The 15585-nt window shown below is 41.3% G+C and overlaps 1 protein-coding gene across 1 annotated transcript in view; it reads left to right on the top strand.

The window, feature by feature from the left end:
* The window catches only part of Tmem182 (transmembrane protein 182), a 51784-nt gene that overhangs the window by 8448 nt on the left and 27751 nt on the right, over window positions 1-15585 (top strand). The gene's annotated exons all lie outside the window — the stretch shown is intronic.

The following is a 15585-nucleotide window of genomic DNA, read 5'->3' on the forward strand; positions in this document are numbered from 1 at the left end:
GAAAATGATTTCCACCTAAGAAAATTAGGTGGGGAGGACAGAAATGTGAGAGTTAAGAGAAGGAGTTGTGTTTCAAGGTGGAGGACAGAGTGTTAGGGGTTTGGACATAATTTGAGTTGATGATGGCATACCAGTTGAAGTAATTTGGCAGGTCATATGGCGTGCAAAATTGTTTTTTGTTTTTTGTTTTTTTCCTGAAAGGCATCGTCATCAGCACAACAGGTACTGATGTGAAAGTTGCAGGGGTAATTTTTGGATATCAGATGTAATCTTTCAGGAAAAATATCGTAGGAAAAAAAGACTGCAAAATATCAATCATACCTAGAGCAAGAAGGAAAAACCAAAGACAGCTCACAAACAACAAAGAGAAAGACACATTGAGGAAATGGAGGAGCAGTTCAATGTAAGGTCAAAGGAGCCCCTGGAGGGAGAAGTTGGGGAAGCAGGCCATGGTCCCCATGACCCCCTCAGAACCGAGAAAGAGAAAGGAGCACCTGCTGCCCAGACAGAAGTTCTGAAGGAGCCTACTCATCCCCTCCCCACCAAGGGTTCAGCTTTATGTCCATAAAGACGCCTCTTTCCAGGTACTGCTAGCACCCCTACACCTGCAGGCCCCAAGGGTCAGCCTGAGACTTCCAGAACTTCTGCCCTGGGGCCAGTTCCAGTTCACCGCCCATTCTCTCAGGCTGAACTCCAGGTCTCTTTTCCAGGTGAGACCCTTCCTCCCTGCCAGGGAAATCTTTCCTTTTTCTGGCACATTTTCTTGCCTGATGATCCTCCAGAGACCCAAGGCCCACCCCAGGCTTCCTCTTCTCTGCTCCATGAAGCTGTGACCCTCCCAAAGGGGTAGGGCAGCAGAATGCTGGGAATGTGAAAGCTCACACCACCACTGGGCCAGGCGTGGGCGGTGAGAAAGTGGAGACCTTTGTCTGTAGCCAAGTTTGTGCCTGGAATAGCTACCATAGAAGAAGGTATTGCAGAGAGTATGAGCCTACAAAACAACCGCGCGCGCGCGCACACACGCGCGCACACACACACACACACACTTCTCTTTATTATATTGTACAAAATATAATAATGAACGTCTTTACATTTGACAGTTTGAAACAGTACCCGAATGAATTAGGATTTGAATCAAAATTAATATAAATGTAAATACTTAAGTCATTTAGGAAACATAGTAACTTGTCCTGGGTATCTAATAATCTCATTGAATTCCTCCTGCTTACCCCTCTCAAACTGATTTTCTGGGGTAGCCGGGTCTGTTACTGAACTCCGGTTTTGGGATCCCAAACTTGTAGACTAACGTTATACTCAGAAAGGATTTACACACAGGCTTAACTGTTAGGGACTTCTGCTCAAGCCAGTGGGAGTCACAGCACTTGCAGGGAGGTGCCAGGGCCAGACAAGTGAGCACCAAGGGGAACAGCTTCTGTGACCTCTATGGGCGAGGCAGGAACTCGGTCACACGTAAAGGTGGGACTTTAGTGACACGCTGCTCTCTTCTTCATCATGCCTTTCACATGCTGCCTGAATCACTACCATCCCAAGTGCCTACCTGGGGGTGCCAGTTTTACTATGCTACTAAGGCCAAGATAACTGTGGGTACGTTAGTTGACTTTTCTACACAGGCATTTGTCCCTCCTCACTAAGAATTGCCTTCTCATCTAGAAAAGTCTCTAATATTATTTTTTTAAATTTAATTTGTTTATTTTAATTAGGTATATATTAGGTATATATATGGAAGTCTCAGAATAATGCATTTTGATTCATTGTACACAATTGCAGCAAAATTTTTCATTTCTCTGATTGTACATGATGCAGTATTGCACCATATGTGCAGTCATACATGTACCTAGGGTAATAATGTCCATCTCATTCTACCATCTTTCCTGCCCCCCATCCCTCCCTCCTCCATTTTCCCCATGCCACCCCCCCTACCCCCCAATCCCCACCATTATAGATCAGTATCCACTTATCAGAGAGAACATTTGACCTTTGGTTTGGGGGGATTTGCTTACTTTACTTAGCATGATATTTTCCAACTCCATCCATTTATTGGCAAATGCCACACTTTTATTCTCTTTTAATGCTGAGTGATATTACTCATTGTGTATATATACTACAGTTTTTTTGTTCATTTGTCTACTGATGGGCATCCAGGTTGCTTCCACAGTTTAGCTATTGTGAATTGAGCCGCCAAAAACATTGATGTGGCTGCATCAGTATAGTTTTCTGATCTTAATTTTTCAGAATAGTGTGGACCCTGCTCTGTCTGGCTGGAACTGGCATTTTTGCTAATCACAGTCTTGAAAGGCCCAGCTGACCTTCCCAGTCTCCCATCTCCTGGTGGGTCATCTCACTCCCAGAGACTTGGAGACTAGTCTACCTTTTAATTCCTGATTTTTCTGGTATGGCTAGTAACCCCATAAGACTGAGAGCTGGCTTGGCTCTCTTATTTCTCATGAGACATGTCCTTCTTTTAATACTGAGGGGTCCTGTTTTTAACTATATCAATTTTTAAAATATATTTTATATGTTAATTCTGGACATTTAAAACATTTTCCCCAAATATGTTTAAACTGTCCTCTTCCGCTTTTGTTGTGAAGAAAAAATAGTGTATTACAAAATTTAATGGAAAATGCAATCTAGTCATTTGTTTCCCATAAATGCCAGGTACCTAGGTATCCAAAAATGCCTTAGTGACCCCTTAATTTCCTGCTATTCATTCAAATGTGATATATCACACAGCCATGACCACAGACCCAGCATTTTACAGGGGTGGTTGCCATTCTTGATCAACAGCTGACTTTCCATGTAGGACCCAGGGCAGGCCCCCTGGTGCCCAGGTGTGAGAGCCAGCCTCATGGTCCACACTGCTTTCTCATCCGGCTCCTGGGAATAGAGGTAGCTTTGTACTCACAAGGCCCAACATTGAAGTTGTGGTTAATTATCTTTCCCTTTCTGGAGGGTACTATTTCATGTTGTCTACAATTTATTCATGGGATTCTCAGGATTGTTGGCAGTTTATGAAACTTTGCTCCGATAATAGAAGGTGACTGTATTGTGAAAACAAGACCATGTGGTCACTCACAGCAGTGTGATGTAGCTTTCTTTTGGGAAGGACAGTCTCCCAACTCTACAGAGCTTTCTGGTGGTCTCCATGGAAATCTCACTCTGAAGTGGTGAAATGTTCTCTCATGGGGAACCGAGAGCAGGGTTTCTCAACCTGGGTGGTATACGCATTGCTGACTAGATCATTCTTTTTTCGGGTTGGGGGTGGTCTAGGAATTGAACTCAGGGGTACTCAACCACTGAGCCACATCGACAGCCATATTTTATATTTTATTTATAGACAGGGTCTCACTGAGTTGCTTAGTGCCTCACCTTTACTGAGGCTGCCTTTGAACTCCCCATCCTCTTGCCTCAGCCTCCCAAGCTACTGGGATTACAGGCATGTGCACCACACCTGGCTTACTAGATCATTCTTTATGTGCATTGTCAGATGTTCAGCAGCTCCCCTGGCTGCCAGTAACAAGCCTTCAGTGTGACATCCCAAAAAATCTTCAAACATTGACAGATGTGCTGGGAGGGGTGGTCAGGTTGGGGATGGGCACAAAAATCACGCTGTAAGCAGAACCCTGAGACCTTTTAAACCTCCACTCCTGACCCAGGGTCCAAGCTTTTCTTTGGAATTACAGTTGTCCCTTGACATCTATAAGGAATTAGTTCCAGTATCCCCCATGGATACCCAAATCTGAGAATGCTCAAGTTCCTTGATAAAATGGTATTGTTTGCACAGAACTGACACACAACCTCCTGTGTGCACTAAATCATCTCTAAATGACTTATAAGACCTAATACAATATAAATGTGCTATACACAGTAGTCATATGGGTTGTTTAGAGAATAATGACAAAAAAAGTCTGTTGGTGTTCAGTTCAGAGACCTTTTTTTTTTTTTTTTTTTTTTCCTGAAGACTTTCCGTTTTGGTTGAATCCATGGATATGGAGCCTGCAGCTACAGAGGGCTGATGGGTACTCTTCCTACCCTCACTATGCCCAGCTCCAGTTCTGGGACAGAAATCACATAATAATGCTTAGTTTTCTTCTGTCTCCTTCTTTCCTTCAGAATAGCAACTTAAAATTAACTTAAAATTGACTCTCTCAAAATTAAAAAAATAATAATAATAATTAAAAGGGCTGGGAATGTGGCTCAGTAGTAAAGCAGCCCTGGGTTCAATCCCTAGTACAAACAAACAAACAAAAACCACAAAGATCTTGCTCCTGTTACCCCTTTACCTTAACCTCCACCATGACCCATCCTTAGCAACCACTGTAATTTTCCCATTTCAACAATGTTACCTAAACAGAATCATACAGTATGTGACCTTCAGAGACTTTCTTTTTTAAAGCATATGCCCTTGCACCCACCCAAGTTGTCACATCATGTATCATTAATCCATTTCTTTTTATTACTAAAGAGCTTGTTTAATCAATCACCTACTGTAGAGCACATGGGTGATACTATAAAGAATGGGTCCTGGGGCTAGGGATGTAGATCAGTGGCAGAGCACTTGCCTAGCATGTGTGAGGCACTGGGCTTGATCCTGAGCACTACATAAAAATGAAACAAATAAAGACATGCTGTCCATCTACAACTACAAAAAAAAAAAATGTATACCGCTTTTGTGAGGACATACATTTTGGTTTACTTGGGAGACATGCCCAGCAGTGCCACCGCAGTGTCCTTTGGTGATTGGATATCCAGGTTGCTTATGAACTGCTACTGTTGGCCAGAGGACCCACATCCTAAACAGCTTTTGATATTGTCTCGGTTTTTCACATTAACCATATTCTTTTGGTTTATGTCCCCTTTTCTTATTTTAGTTTTTTGTTACACTCCAGTTTGGTCTATGTCCCCTTTCCTTAATGTCCAGTGGTGTGAACATCCACTCCTGGCTTTGCTACCATCCCCAGATCCCCATGAGTAGAATTCTCCTACCATCTCTTGTCCATTTTCTACCTGGATTATTTACTGTTGAGTGTGGAAAGTGCTTTATCATCTACATAAAAATCCTTTTTAAGATATGTAGTTTATAAATCTCTACCCGTAAACAGCTTGCATTTTTATCACCTTAATAGAGACTGTTGTAGAATGAAAGTAGTGAATTTTGATAAAGTTTAATTTATTGATTAAAAAAAAAAAAGAAAAACAGCCTGTCATCGCAGCAACTCTGGAGGCTGAGTTCAAAGCCAGCCTCAGTAACTTAGTGAGGCCCTAAGCAACTCAGCAAGGCCCTGTCTCTAAATAAAATATACAAAAGGGGCTGGGAATTTGACTCAGTAGTTAATGCCCCTGGGTTCAATCCTGGTACCAAAATAAATAAGTAAATAAAATGAAATAAAAAAAAATAGACCACTCTTTTGGAATCTCATTTAAGGACTTCACTAATCAAGTCTTGAAGACTTTCTCCCATGTTTTCTTCTAAAAGTTTTATGGTTTTCTGATTTACAATTAAATTCATGATGCATTTTGAGTTAATTTTTAAGTAAGATGTGAGGCTTTTTGTTTTGTCAGTATTTGCTCAGTTCTTCCAGCTTCTTTTGTTGGAAAAGATTATCCTTCCTCCATGGAGTCATTTTTTGTATCTATGTCAAAAAATAGCTAATCATACTTGGGTGCCACATTTTTTGAATTCTGTTTCATGACCCGTGTATCTGTTTCAGTGCCAGTACCATACCATCTTGAATGGCTAAGCTATATCATACATGCCTAATTGAATGGAGTGATTTCTTTTACATTCTTTTTTTTTTCAAAGTTGTTTCTACTAGATCCTTTGATTTGCTGTATAGTTTTTTAAAAGTTCACACACACACACACACACACACACACAGAGTCTTGTTTGGATTTTGATAGAAATGAAGTTATATCTTTATACTGATTTGGGGAGATTTGATGTCTTTCTGATATTGATTCTTCCAATCTGTGAACATGGTATATACACCCACTTATTTAGGTCTTTTTTATTTCTTCAGCATTTTATAGTCTTCAGCTTACAAATACAATGTGTGATTTGTTAACATTTATGTTTAATTGAATATATTCATTATGAGCAATTTTAAATGGTATTGTGTTTTAAAGCTTAATTTTCATGTGTTTTTTTTTCTTTTGCTAGTATAAGGAAGTTTCATTGATTTTAAAATATTTAACAGACTATTTTTAGAATAGTTTTCTTTTACAGAAAAATTGAGTGGAAAATACAGAAAGTTCCATTTCTATTACCTGTACAGTTTCTCTTGTTACCGAAGTCTTGTCTTAGCATGGTACATTTGCTACAATTAATGAACTTATTTCAGTACCTCGTTATCAACTACAGTCTATCATTTACATTAAGGTTCATGTTTTGTGTTATAAATTCTGTGGATTTGGACAAATGTGTAATGGAATGTGCCTGCCATTATAATATGGTGGGCACATGCCACTATGGAAGTCCACTGTGTTCATCTATCTCTCTCCCCAACTCCCAGAAAAGATCTCTAAAGATGTACCTATAGTTCTTTTGAGTGAATCTCTTTGTGTAGCTTCTGTGATCATTGCTGTAGGTATTGCATTATAAATATGTTATCACAGTCTATTATTTTGACATTTACCCACAGTGCAATGCAAAACCTTATCTCCCTTTATGTCCATTTGCCCTCTGACAACTATAATTGTCTCACCTATTTCTTTCACATACATTGAGAAACACGTGGCTCGTGACATTTGCTTTTTTAACTTTAGTTGTCAAACATGATTTAGAAGATTTACGAGGAGGAGGCAACATGTATTGTGCAGACTGGGACTTTTTAATCATCAAGTGCTCCTGAGTTCCTGGGTTTTTGATTAGCTAGCCACAGTTGCTCACTTGTCCCTCCCTCTAAGGGGTCTCTTCTCCATTATTCACTGTGGGATACTTTTGTCTTTGCCTTTTTATGAAAGAAGTGTGATTATTGTGTGTTTCATCATGAGTTTCTTTGGCTATATCCTGTGTAGTTTTGCTCATCTCCTCAGATCTTTATGTCTTCTGAGAATTTTTAAAATGTTCAGCCATTTTTCTTTGAAGGTTTTCAGCCCTGTCCTATTTCTTCTCTCCCCATAAAACTCAGGAAAAAAAAATTTACTTTTGTATCTTTTGTTATAATTCCATGGATCTCTGAGTCTCTTTCATTTTTTTTCAATTCCATTTTCACTCTTGTTCAGATGGGGTAATATCCAACATCTGATTTGGAAGTTCATTGATGATTTTCTCTCGTCCTTTCATTTTTTGGCAAAAGCTTATTTGCCAACTTTTAAAAACTTTTAGTTTCATATCTTCCGAATACAAATTTTCCACTTAGTTTTTTATTTTATTTTCTGATTTTTTTCATTGGGTCCAAGTATTTTTATATTTGCTTTTGAGGCAATTCTGTTTTAAACATGGCTGCTTCAATCCTCTCCCATGTTCCCATGTCTCTCATCTTGGTGCTGGTGTCTCTGGACTGTCCTTTTGCATGGAAGTTGATGTTTTCCTGGTTCTTGCTATCACTAGTGATTTTTTTTTTTTTTTTTTTTTTTTTTACTGCAAATGGGACTTTCTGAATATCCTGTTATAAGAATATGGTTCTTATTTTAGATTTTGTTACACTCCTCTCTTCTGGACACCACTCTGATGAGGGAAGTGGTGGGCGTGGCCTCATTCATGCCAGGTGGGGTGGAATTCCAGGCTCCTCCCTTCCTCCTCTGACCTTGGGTTAGGGAGAGGCTCTTTGCTGCTGCTGCACAGGGACAGTGAGGGCTGTGTCCTCCCACTGTGCTTCCTCAGAGAGCAGGCTGGCTGGGTGAGGCCCGTGATGGCTCCATCACATCCTCTGGGACAAGGTGGGACAGGTGGGCAGTGTGAGAAGGTGGTGCCAGTCCTGGCTCTCCAGTGGGCATCCTACAACTCCCTTGTGGGAGGGCCCTTCCTCCTTCACACCACAGGGCTGGGAGCCTGGGCACCCTGTCTGCTCTCTGCTGGAGGGTGGTTTCATTGCCAACTGTGGGGATGGGAGTCCAGGTTCCTTGGAGGTTGAGACATCTTGTTACAGACCATTGGGTAGAAGTATAGAGGGATGAATATAGAAGTATATTCATCCCTCTACTGTAGCCAAATATCAGAGGAATATTTGGCTACAGTAGAGGGATTAATCCCTCAAAGAGTTTTCTCTTGCTGTACTATTCCTCACTTAGTCTCTTGACTAGACATATTTCTTTTTTGGTTAATATTTTATTTTATTTTTCGTCTGTGTCTGTTGTTGATTCTGGTATCCTACATGGGGCCCTAAGAAAGCTCAACAAATTAAATTATAGTGCTGTTCCTTGTCCTCTGGTCCCTATCTGGTCTGTCTTCTGCTGTCCACCTCTTAATGTCTTCCTTACCCTTATCTTATGCATAATATTCAGGGTGTTGTGTTGTACTTAGTGGAAGAAATAGAGACAGGTGTTTCTACTTCATCTTCCTGGATGCAAACAATCTCTTTATCTGGTTGTATTCTAAAGGGACAGCTGGCTGGATTTGCTGATGGATGGGGTGTGCGGTGTGAGGGAAAGAACAACCAATGGCAACTCTCTTTTTGTCTCAGCAAGTGGAGAGATGATGTTGTTATTAGTGGAGATGGGGAAGGCTCCGAAACTTTGGAAGTTTTTGTGCATGTTAAGATGCCTGGCGGAGAGGTGAGGTCAGCTTTGGGGCTAGAGAGTCTGGTGTTAAAGGTGGGAACTGCATGTTTGGGAGTCATTGCAGGGAGGGATATGGAAAGCCATGGAACAAGATGAGACTATTTGTGGAGTGAGTGTAGACAGAAAGGAGGTCAGTCAAAAACCAAGCCCTAGGATGCCTCAACAGCAAGAGGTCAGAGAAGAGGAGATGAGGAGGCTGCAGGTGGATGGGCAGCTTGGGAGGCAGGAAGAACACCAGAGGAGCACAGTGTTCTGGAAACCAGGTGAAGACAGTTGGTTGTGAGAGCATGAAGGCTGGGCCGTGCCTCTTGAGGTAGAGAGAGGCACATGGAAACCTGACCCTCGGGTTTGGCAGGTTGTCCAGAGCAGCGCACCAAGGTGCCTGACCCAATGTTTTGCCTCACGCGTTTCTTCTTTGCCAGGCTCACTACCACAGTTCACATGATTCATGAAGGATAAATATGAGAACCGCTTGAATTCCAGATGAGGAACTTGACCTCATGAAATTATAAACAACTGGACACATAAAATGCTCAGAAACACCATCATAATTTCTTAAGAGCTATTTATTTATATTATTCTTTTCTCTGTGTATTGAAACCCAGGAAAACATCAATAATTTACAAAAAGAAAAAGAAGAGTTTTGTTGCTTTATAAAACTTGCTGATACCACTCTAAAATGACTTCATTTCACTTTTTTTTCACAGGGTATGGGAATAGTGGAATCTGACCTAAATTTCCTAAGTGCATATATGAATATACCACAGTGAATATCACCATCATCTACTTCCACAAGACCCTAACTAAAATTTTTAAAAAAAGCAAAACTAAAAGTAAATAGCAGAAAGATCAGTAGAGGGAAGGGAATGTGGGGAGGAAGGAGGAAAGAAAGGGGATATACTGGGGACTGAATTAGAGCAAATTTTATTCCATGCTTTTAAAATTATGTCAAAATGAATTCTAATGTTATGTTTAATTAAAAGACCCCCTCAATATAGACTATAAAAATAGACTAAGTTCTATTGGAATTGTTGAAAAAAAATTCAAAGTTAATGGAAAGTAAGTGTGAATTTGTTTCCACAGCAATCGCAATTGCTGTAGAATACCGAGAATATTTACTCTAACAGCTTGTTGAATTAGTAGCTGGGGAGGGGAGACTTCCAAAGATGTACCCTACCACGACAAATAAATCATAAGTCCAAACCCCTCCAAACCATGGGCAAGTGGCTATGGGAACACTCTGTCTGATTTTTGCAAAGATTTTCTGTTTCAAATGGGCAGTTTTATAAGATCGGTCCTTTCCAGTGGAGACTTTGAAGTTTGGTGCATGCTGTTCATTAGTAAAGGGACACATTGACCATCTGCTTGCCTGGGACACTATAAACAGAAGAACTAAGGTGACTTCTGAGGTCAGATATACTTTTTAATAGAGTAGTAAACAGAAAACCACACAGGTTGGTTAAGTGACCTGCTTCTAGAAATAGACAGTCAACCTAGTTAGTGAGGAGAACAAACTCAAAGTTGCCAGGAGACATTTCCATCACCTTCCTTCAGCTCCATCTTTGGAAGAGGCCAAGTGAGTGAAAGATGTTCAAAGAAAATTTGGGCATTGTTCTTAGGGAGTGCTGACTTTGAATACCAGAGATCACATTGCTTGCTAAGTGGAGAAAATGTAACTTGGTCTGTTCACTGTGCAGGGACCAAAGGAAGCCTTTTGAAATGATGATGGAGTTAAGAAAAGATACACTGATTTATTATGTATCACAAAGTCTAAGTACCCACCAGCCTAGGTGATTATAAACATATACACCCCTTCTCCATGCGGAAGGAGGAGGAGAATGAAACCCGTTTTTAGGACAGTAGTAAATTATATTCAGGTGAATTTAGTCGGCCTGGAGACCCATCCAAAGTCCCCTGTGCTCTAAGAACAGACAATGGCTTTTAAATGATCCTCTCTGGAATATTTAGTGGTACTTAAATACAAGACAGTAGTATATGACAAAAGTTTGTCCAAATGTGGTGACAGAGTTCCATCTTTCTTCATGTATTTAGAGTTTACTTAAATGAAATCTCAGGGAAGGAATCAGAAATAATCTCTTCGTTTCTTGGCGAGTCCAGACTTTCACTAGACAAGGAGCTATCCTAAGAATGTCCCTTCTGTCATTTGCCACTTTTTATGTTCCAGTAATTTAAAATGATCAGTACATCAGGGTGCCCTATTTTGGGGTGTCAATTTCTTGACTCCTTCATTAGGAATAAACAAATTTTAAAAGTTTGTTCTAGAGTAAATGTGCTAGTGGTGATGCTAGTGATGTCCCAGCTATCTTTTCTGTTCCAAGAAGATACTCATTTCGCTTCAGCTATGTTCAGACTCATTTCTTGCATGTGAGGTTCATATCTCACCCTACACAGGTCCCAATTCTGCATTGGTCAAATGACTTTCCAAGGTATCTGCTGGCAGACACAGGTCACAAATGCCAGCACAAATCCCCAGTGCAGCCAATGGCTCCTCTCATCTCTGTATCTTTAGTTTCTTCCTAGAAAAATATTTTTGCTCCTTTTCCATTTTCTTCTAACTCCATCATAAAATCTCTTGCTCATCTCATCATCCCCACGAGGCAGGTCAGTTTCCAGAAAGTATTGTCAGACATTTTGGTGCCTTATCTCAAAATATTTTACTCCTTAAGGAAAAAAAAAGATGAAGGAAAAAAGTTCTGTAAGAAAGAAAAGGAAGTATGCAAGTACTTGCTTTTTTCTTTATGGATATTTCTCACGGAAAACAACCGTGTGCAAACTTTTTCTCCATTGTTTTGATACTCAGAGATCGAAGATCCACGTGGGCAAAAAGACCTAACTTATTTAAATTTTTAACATTATTTAATCATATTTAATATGATTTTAAATATTATTATTAGGGTAAAGTTATTGAACTTAAACCAAAAATATTTTGCTGGAAAAAGACCCCATGCTATGAGGAATTTCATTCTGTCTTCCACCTTCTCCCTCCTGCCACCTCCTTAGCGCTCAAGCTTTCCATCACTCTGCATTTTCACACTGAGCCACTGGCAGGCACCATTCCTCCCTCCTCTCCTGGGTTCCTTTGTTTGTTCTGACTGCTGGGCCAACTCCATTTCCTGGTCATCTCTTCTTTTCCAAGAAGCTTTATGTAGTATGCTAAGATCAGGTCAGGTACTCCCTCTATCCTTGCATAACATCCCCCTCCCTTGAACTTGGCGTAGCTGATGGCTGGCAGCCATCTGATGGTGCATTTTTGTCCCCTTAGACTACTGGATGGCACATATTGTACATTTTGGAGATTATAACACCAATAATTGATTGCCTATTGCAGCCTGATACAAGCTAGATTTTTCAATCAGTGTCCAGGCATGAGTGAATGCAAGGGTGGAATTCAGTTTAGTTGTTAACCACTTCCTTCTTGGGTAGTCTTATGATACAAGTAGGGGGAAAACACCCAATCTTTTTAGCGCTGTGGAATTCCTAAACTCACTTTTCTGGTGTGAAAAGTTACACCAGTCACAGTGCTCGGAGGAAGATTCCTGAGTGTATAACACCATTATACAATAAGGGACCTCAAGATTCCCTAGAGAAATATGATTTCTAGGGTATTAGAAATTTGTAGAGGAAAATTGAAAGACATGAAAGTAAACATTCAGCAACCCTAGAATATTTAGACTAGAATACTTGCAACTAGGTAAGTAAGTTTTCAATATAATTATTTACTGCTGTACAAAAGCTTTTGGGCAAGTAGATTCCAGTTTGTGTTCAAAAAAGTGCATGAATAGAATGTTCTTAAAAGTGTTCCTTTCATGGCTCCTAAGCCATGCAAATCTTTCCAGGTGTACATTAGCTTTTTTTTTTTTTTTTAATAAAATGGAAAGAGATGAATGAGGAAATTTGACCATCTTCTGGTATTTTGAATTGGGCAGAAACACTCCCAGAATCTCTCATACTCTTGATTTATTTTTATGCACTGGTATTCAGGTGATGAAAAAGAAGATCATGCATCCCCAGGTAATACCTGGGTGTGACCATCTGTGCCTTGATTTCTCAGCTCTTCTTTTCTTTTTCATAGGGATTTAGGTCATATAACCTCTCTAGCCATGGTGACAATGAGGTCAAGACCATAGATTTATTTCCATTGGAATGAATTCCCTTCATTCGGTTGCATAGCCATTGCATAGCCCATTAACCTTAAGATGACAGTGTGTATAGAGTGTAAATTAATGATTATTCACTCACTCAATATTTATTGAGCACCCAATACATGGCAGGTATAAAGCTTCCGCTTGAGTAAAAACCATGAGCAAGACTGAGTCTCTGCCCTGAAGGAATTCATAGCCATTAAATGGAGGTGGTTCAGTAAAGAGAGATTACCATGCCGACTGATCAATCCAGAGACCATGTGTCAAGAACTTGAGTCAGGCACTATGTTTAATGCTGACCAGCACTATGAAATGGGTAACATTTTAGGGAAGGAAACTGAGGCATAGAGAGGCCAATTAACTTGCCCACAGTCACACTGCTGGTGAGGGACATCTGGATTCCTACTGATTCTAGTCTTGCCTGCATTTCGGTGGAGGTGAGGTAGCAACCCTACCATGTCCCCTCAAGAAAAGAGGGATGCTTAAACAGCTTTGGAAGGACAAGGAGAACAGTAGCTAGGGCTGTTATGACAAAATCCCACCGCCTGGCATCGTCATCTATTTATCATAGTGCTGGAGGCTGGAAGTGCAGGATCAGTGTGTCAGCATGGTGGGGCCTCAGGGGGCCCTCTTCAGGGGGCAATAGCTGCTGTCTCACAGTGTCCTCACCTGGCAGAGAGAGATCTCTTCCTCTTCTTACCATGGAATGAATTTCATGATAAGAACCTCCACCTCCTGACCTCATCCAGACTTTGAATTTGGGTGAGCAGGGAGGAACCACAGCATTCCATCCACAACAAGTAGGAAGACGGTTTGTTCCAGTGAGAAGAAAGAGAAATGCAAAGTCCCTTTCTCCCAGGGAACTCTGGCACAATTTCAGTTTTAATTTATGGAGGCGGAGGTAGGAAAACCTAGAGTGTGAAAATGTGATCCTAGAAGACTTAGAAAGATCACTGACCACTTATTTGAAAGACACAAGAGATAGAGGCAGAAGGCAGCCGAGATTCCAAATAGCCCTGAAATAAAATCTTCAATTTGCTTTTAATGATTGTTTAACTTGGGGGTGACACTCTCTGAACCTCATCTGCAAAACACAAAATAGCAATAGATATGATGATAAAGAAAATAATATCTGTAAAAGCTAAACTGCTGTATGTACAGAGGCACTTTTCCAATAAAAATAGTGGCTTAGAGAAATGAGAAGTCTGTTGATTCTCAACCAGACTGTCTGTTACCGTTTCCTAGTGGGTTTAATTTAATTAATTTATTTTTGGTACCAAGGGTTGAACCCAGGGACATTCTACCACTGAGCCACATCCCCAACCTTTTTATTTTATTTTTTTTATTTTTGAGACAAGGTCTCACCAAGTTGTTTAAAGACTCGCTAAATTGCTTAGGGACTCGCTAAGTTGCTGAGGCTGGCTTTGAACTTGTGATTCTCTTGCCTCAGCTTGTCTAGCTGAGCTACCATGACAGGCATCCTAGTAGGTTTTAAAAGAGACTGATGCTTGTGTCCAATCTTAGAGGTCCTCATTCAGAGAACTGGAATCTTGGCCCAGGTGTAATGTTAAAGCTCTGCTAGTGCAGGGGAGATGCTGATTCAACTCACCACACCTGCCCCTGAGGTGGGGACAGAAGGCGACCTTGGAGCCAAAGAATAAGCTATAGCTCCTCATGATTGAGCATCAAGTGGCTTCATATGTATTGCCTAGTTCCTCATCACTGGGCCTGAGCATGCTACACCTACTACTACTGTTCCAGGTGCTCCTTGACTTATAGCGGGGTGATGACCGCATACTCTTAACCTACTGAAAGGATCCTAAGTCAAAAATGCATTTAATGCGCCTGACTTGGCCGCACACCCTAATGCAGCAACCCAGTACGCTGCCAAGTGTGGATCATCTTCCCTCCTCGTTGAGCTTGAGCTACCTTCAGATGCCACTGCCCAGCCTTGCCAGAGAGGATCTGAATGCACAGTACTGGCCAGGAAAAGATCCAGATTTAAAATATCATCCCCACCTAGTGTGTACGGCTTTTGCACCATGGTAAAGTCAAAAATTCATAAGTGGAACCATTATAAGTTGGGAACAGTCTGAACTGCTGTCACTGAAGCCACCTCCTCAACTACCTCCAGTAAGGCAAAGTCACCCTTCCCAGGCCTCAGAGGGCTCCCTCCCCATCCTGAGCTGCTTAGGAGGAGGAATAAGTGTGATGATGAACAGGGATGCAATTTCAAACCCGAAGGCTCTGGCCACCTGGGAAGACACCCAGAATTTGCTTCAAGGACTGTCCCAAGGTCATGGCCCAAGTGGAGGGTAGAGACTCTGCCCCTCCTGCTGGTGCGCTTCCTCCCTGGCTACGGGGCCAGTTGTTAGAGTAGGGAGGGGCATGAACTCCACTGGGTCTCTCAGGGTTCTTTCTGTGTTGAAAGATAAAAGAAAACCTCAGCGGACCCTGGGGAAAGAGGAGCAGTTGACTTTGCCTGGCACCTCCGGCAACTGCAGAGTTCAGACTCGGACATATTGTACAATCCTTCCTTCTGCTCTGGTGCAGGGCTTTCTGTATTTTTAGTCTTTCCTGACACTGCCAAGACAAGCAGTACATGGAGAGGAGGACAGGCTTGCTGGCCTGCACGACAGAAGCTTCTCGCCTAGAGAGATGGCAACATATGCTGGAGGACTCT

Source organism: Urocitellus parryii, chromosome 12, assembly GCF_045843805.1.
Source record: "Urocitellus parryii isolate mUroPar1 chromosome 12, mUroPar1.hap1, whole genome shotgun sequence".
In the NCBI taxonomy this organism is placed as follows: domain Eukaryota; kingdom Metazoa; phylum Chordata; class Mammalia; order Rodentia; family Sciuridae; genus Urocitellus; species Urocitellus parryii.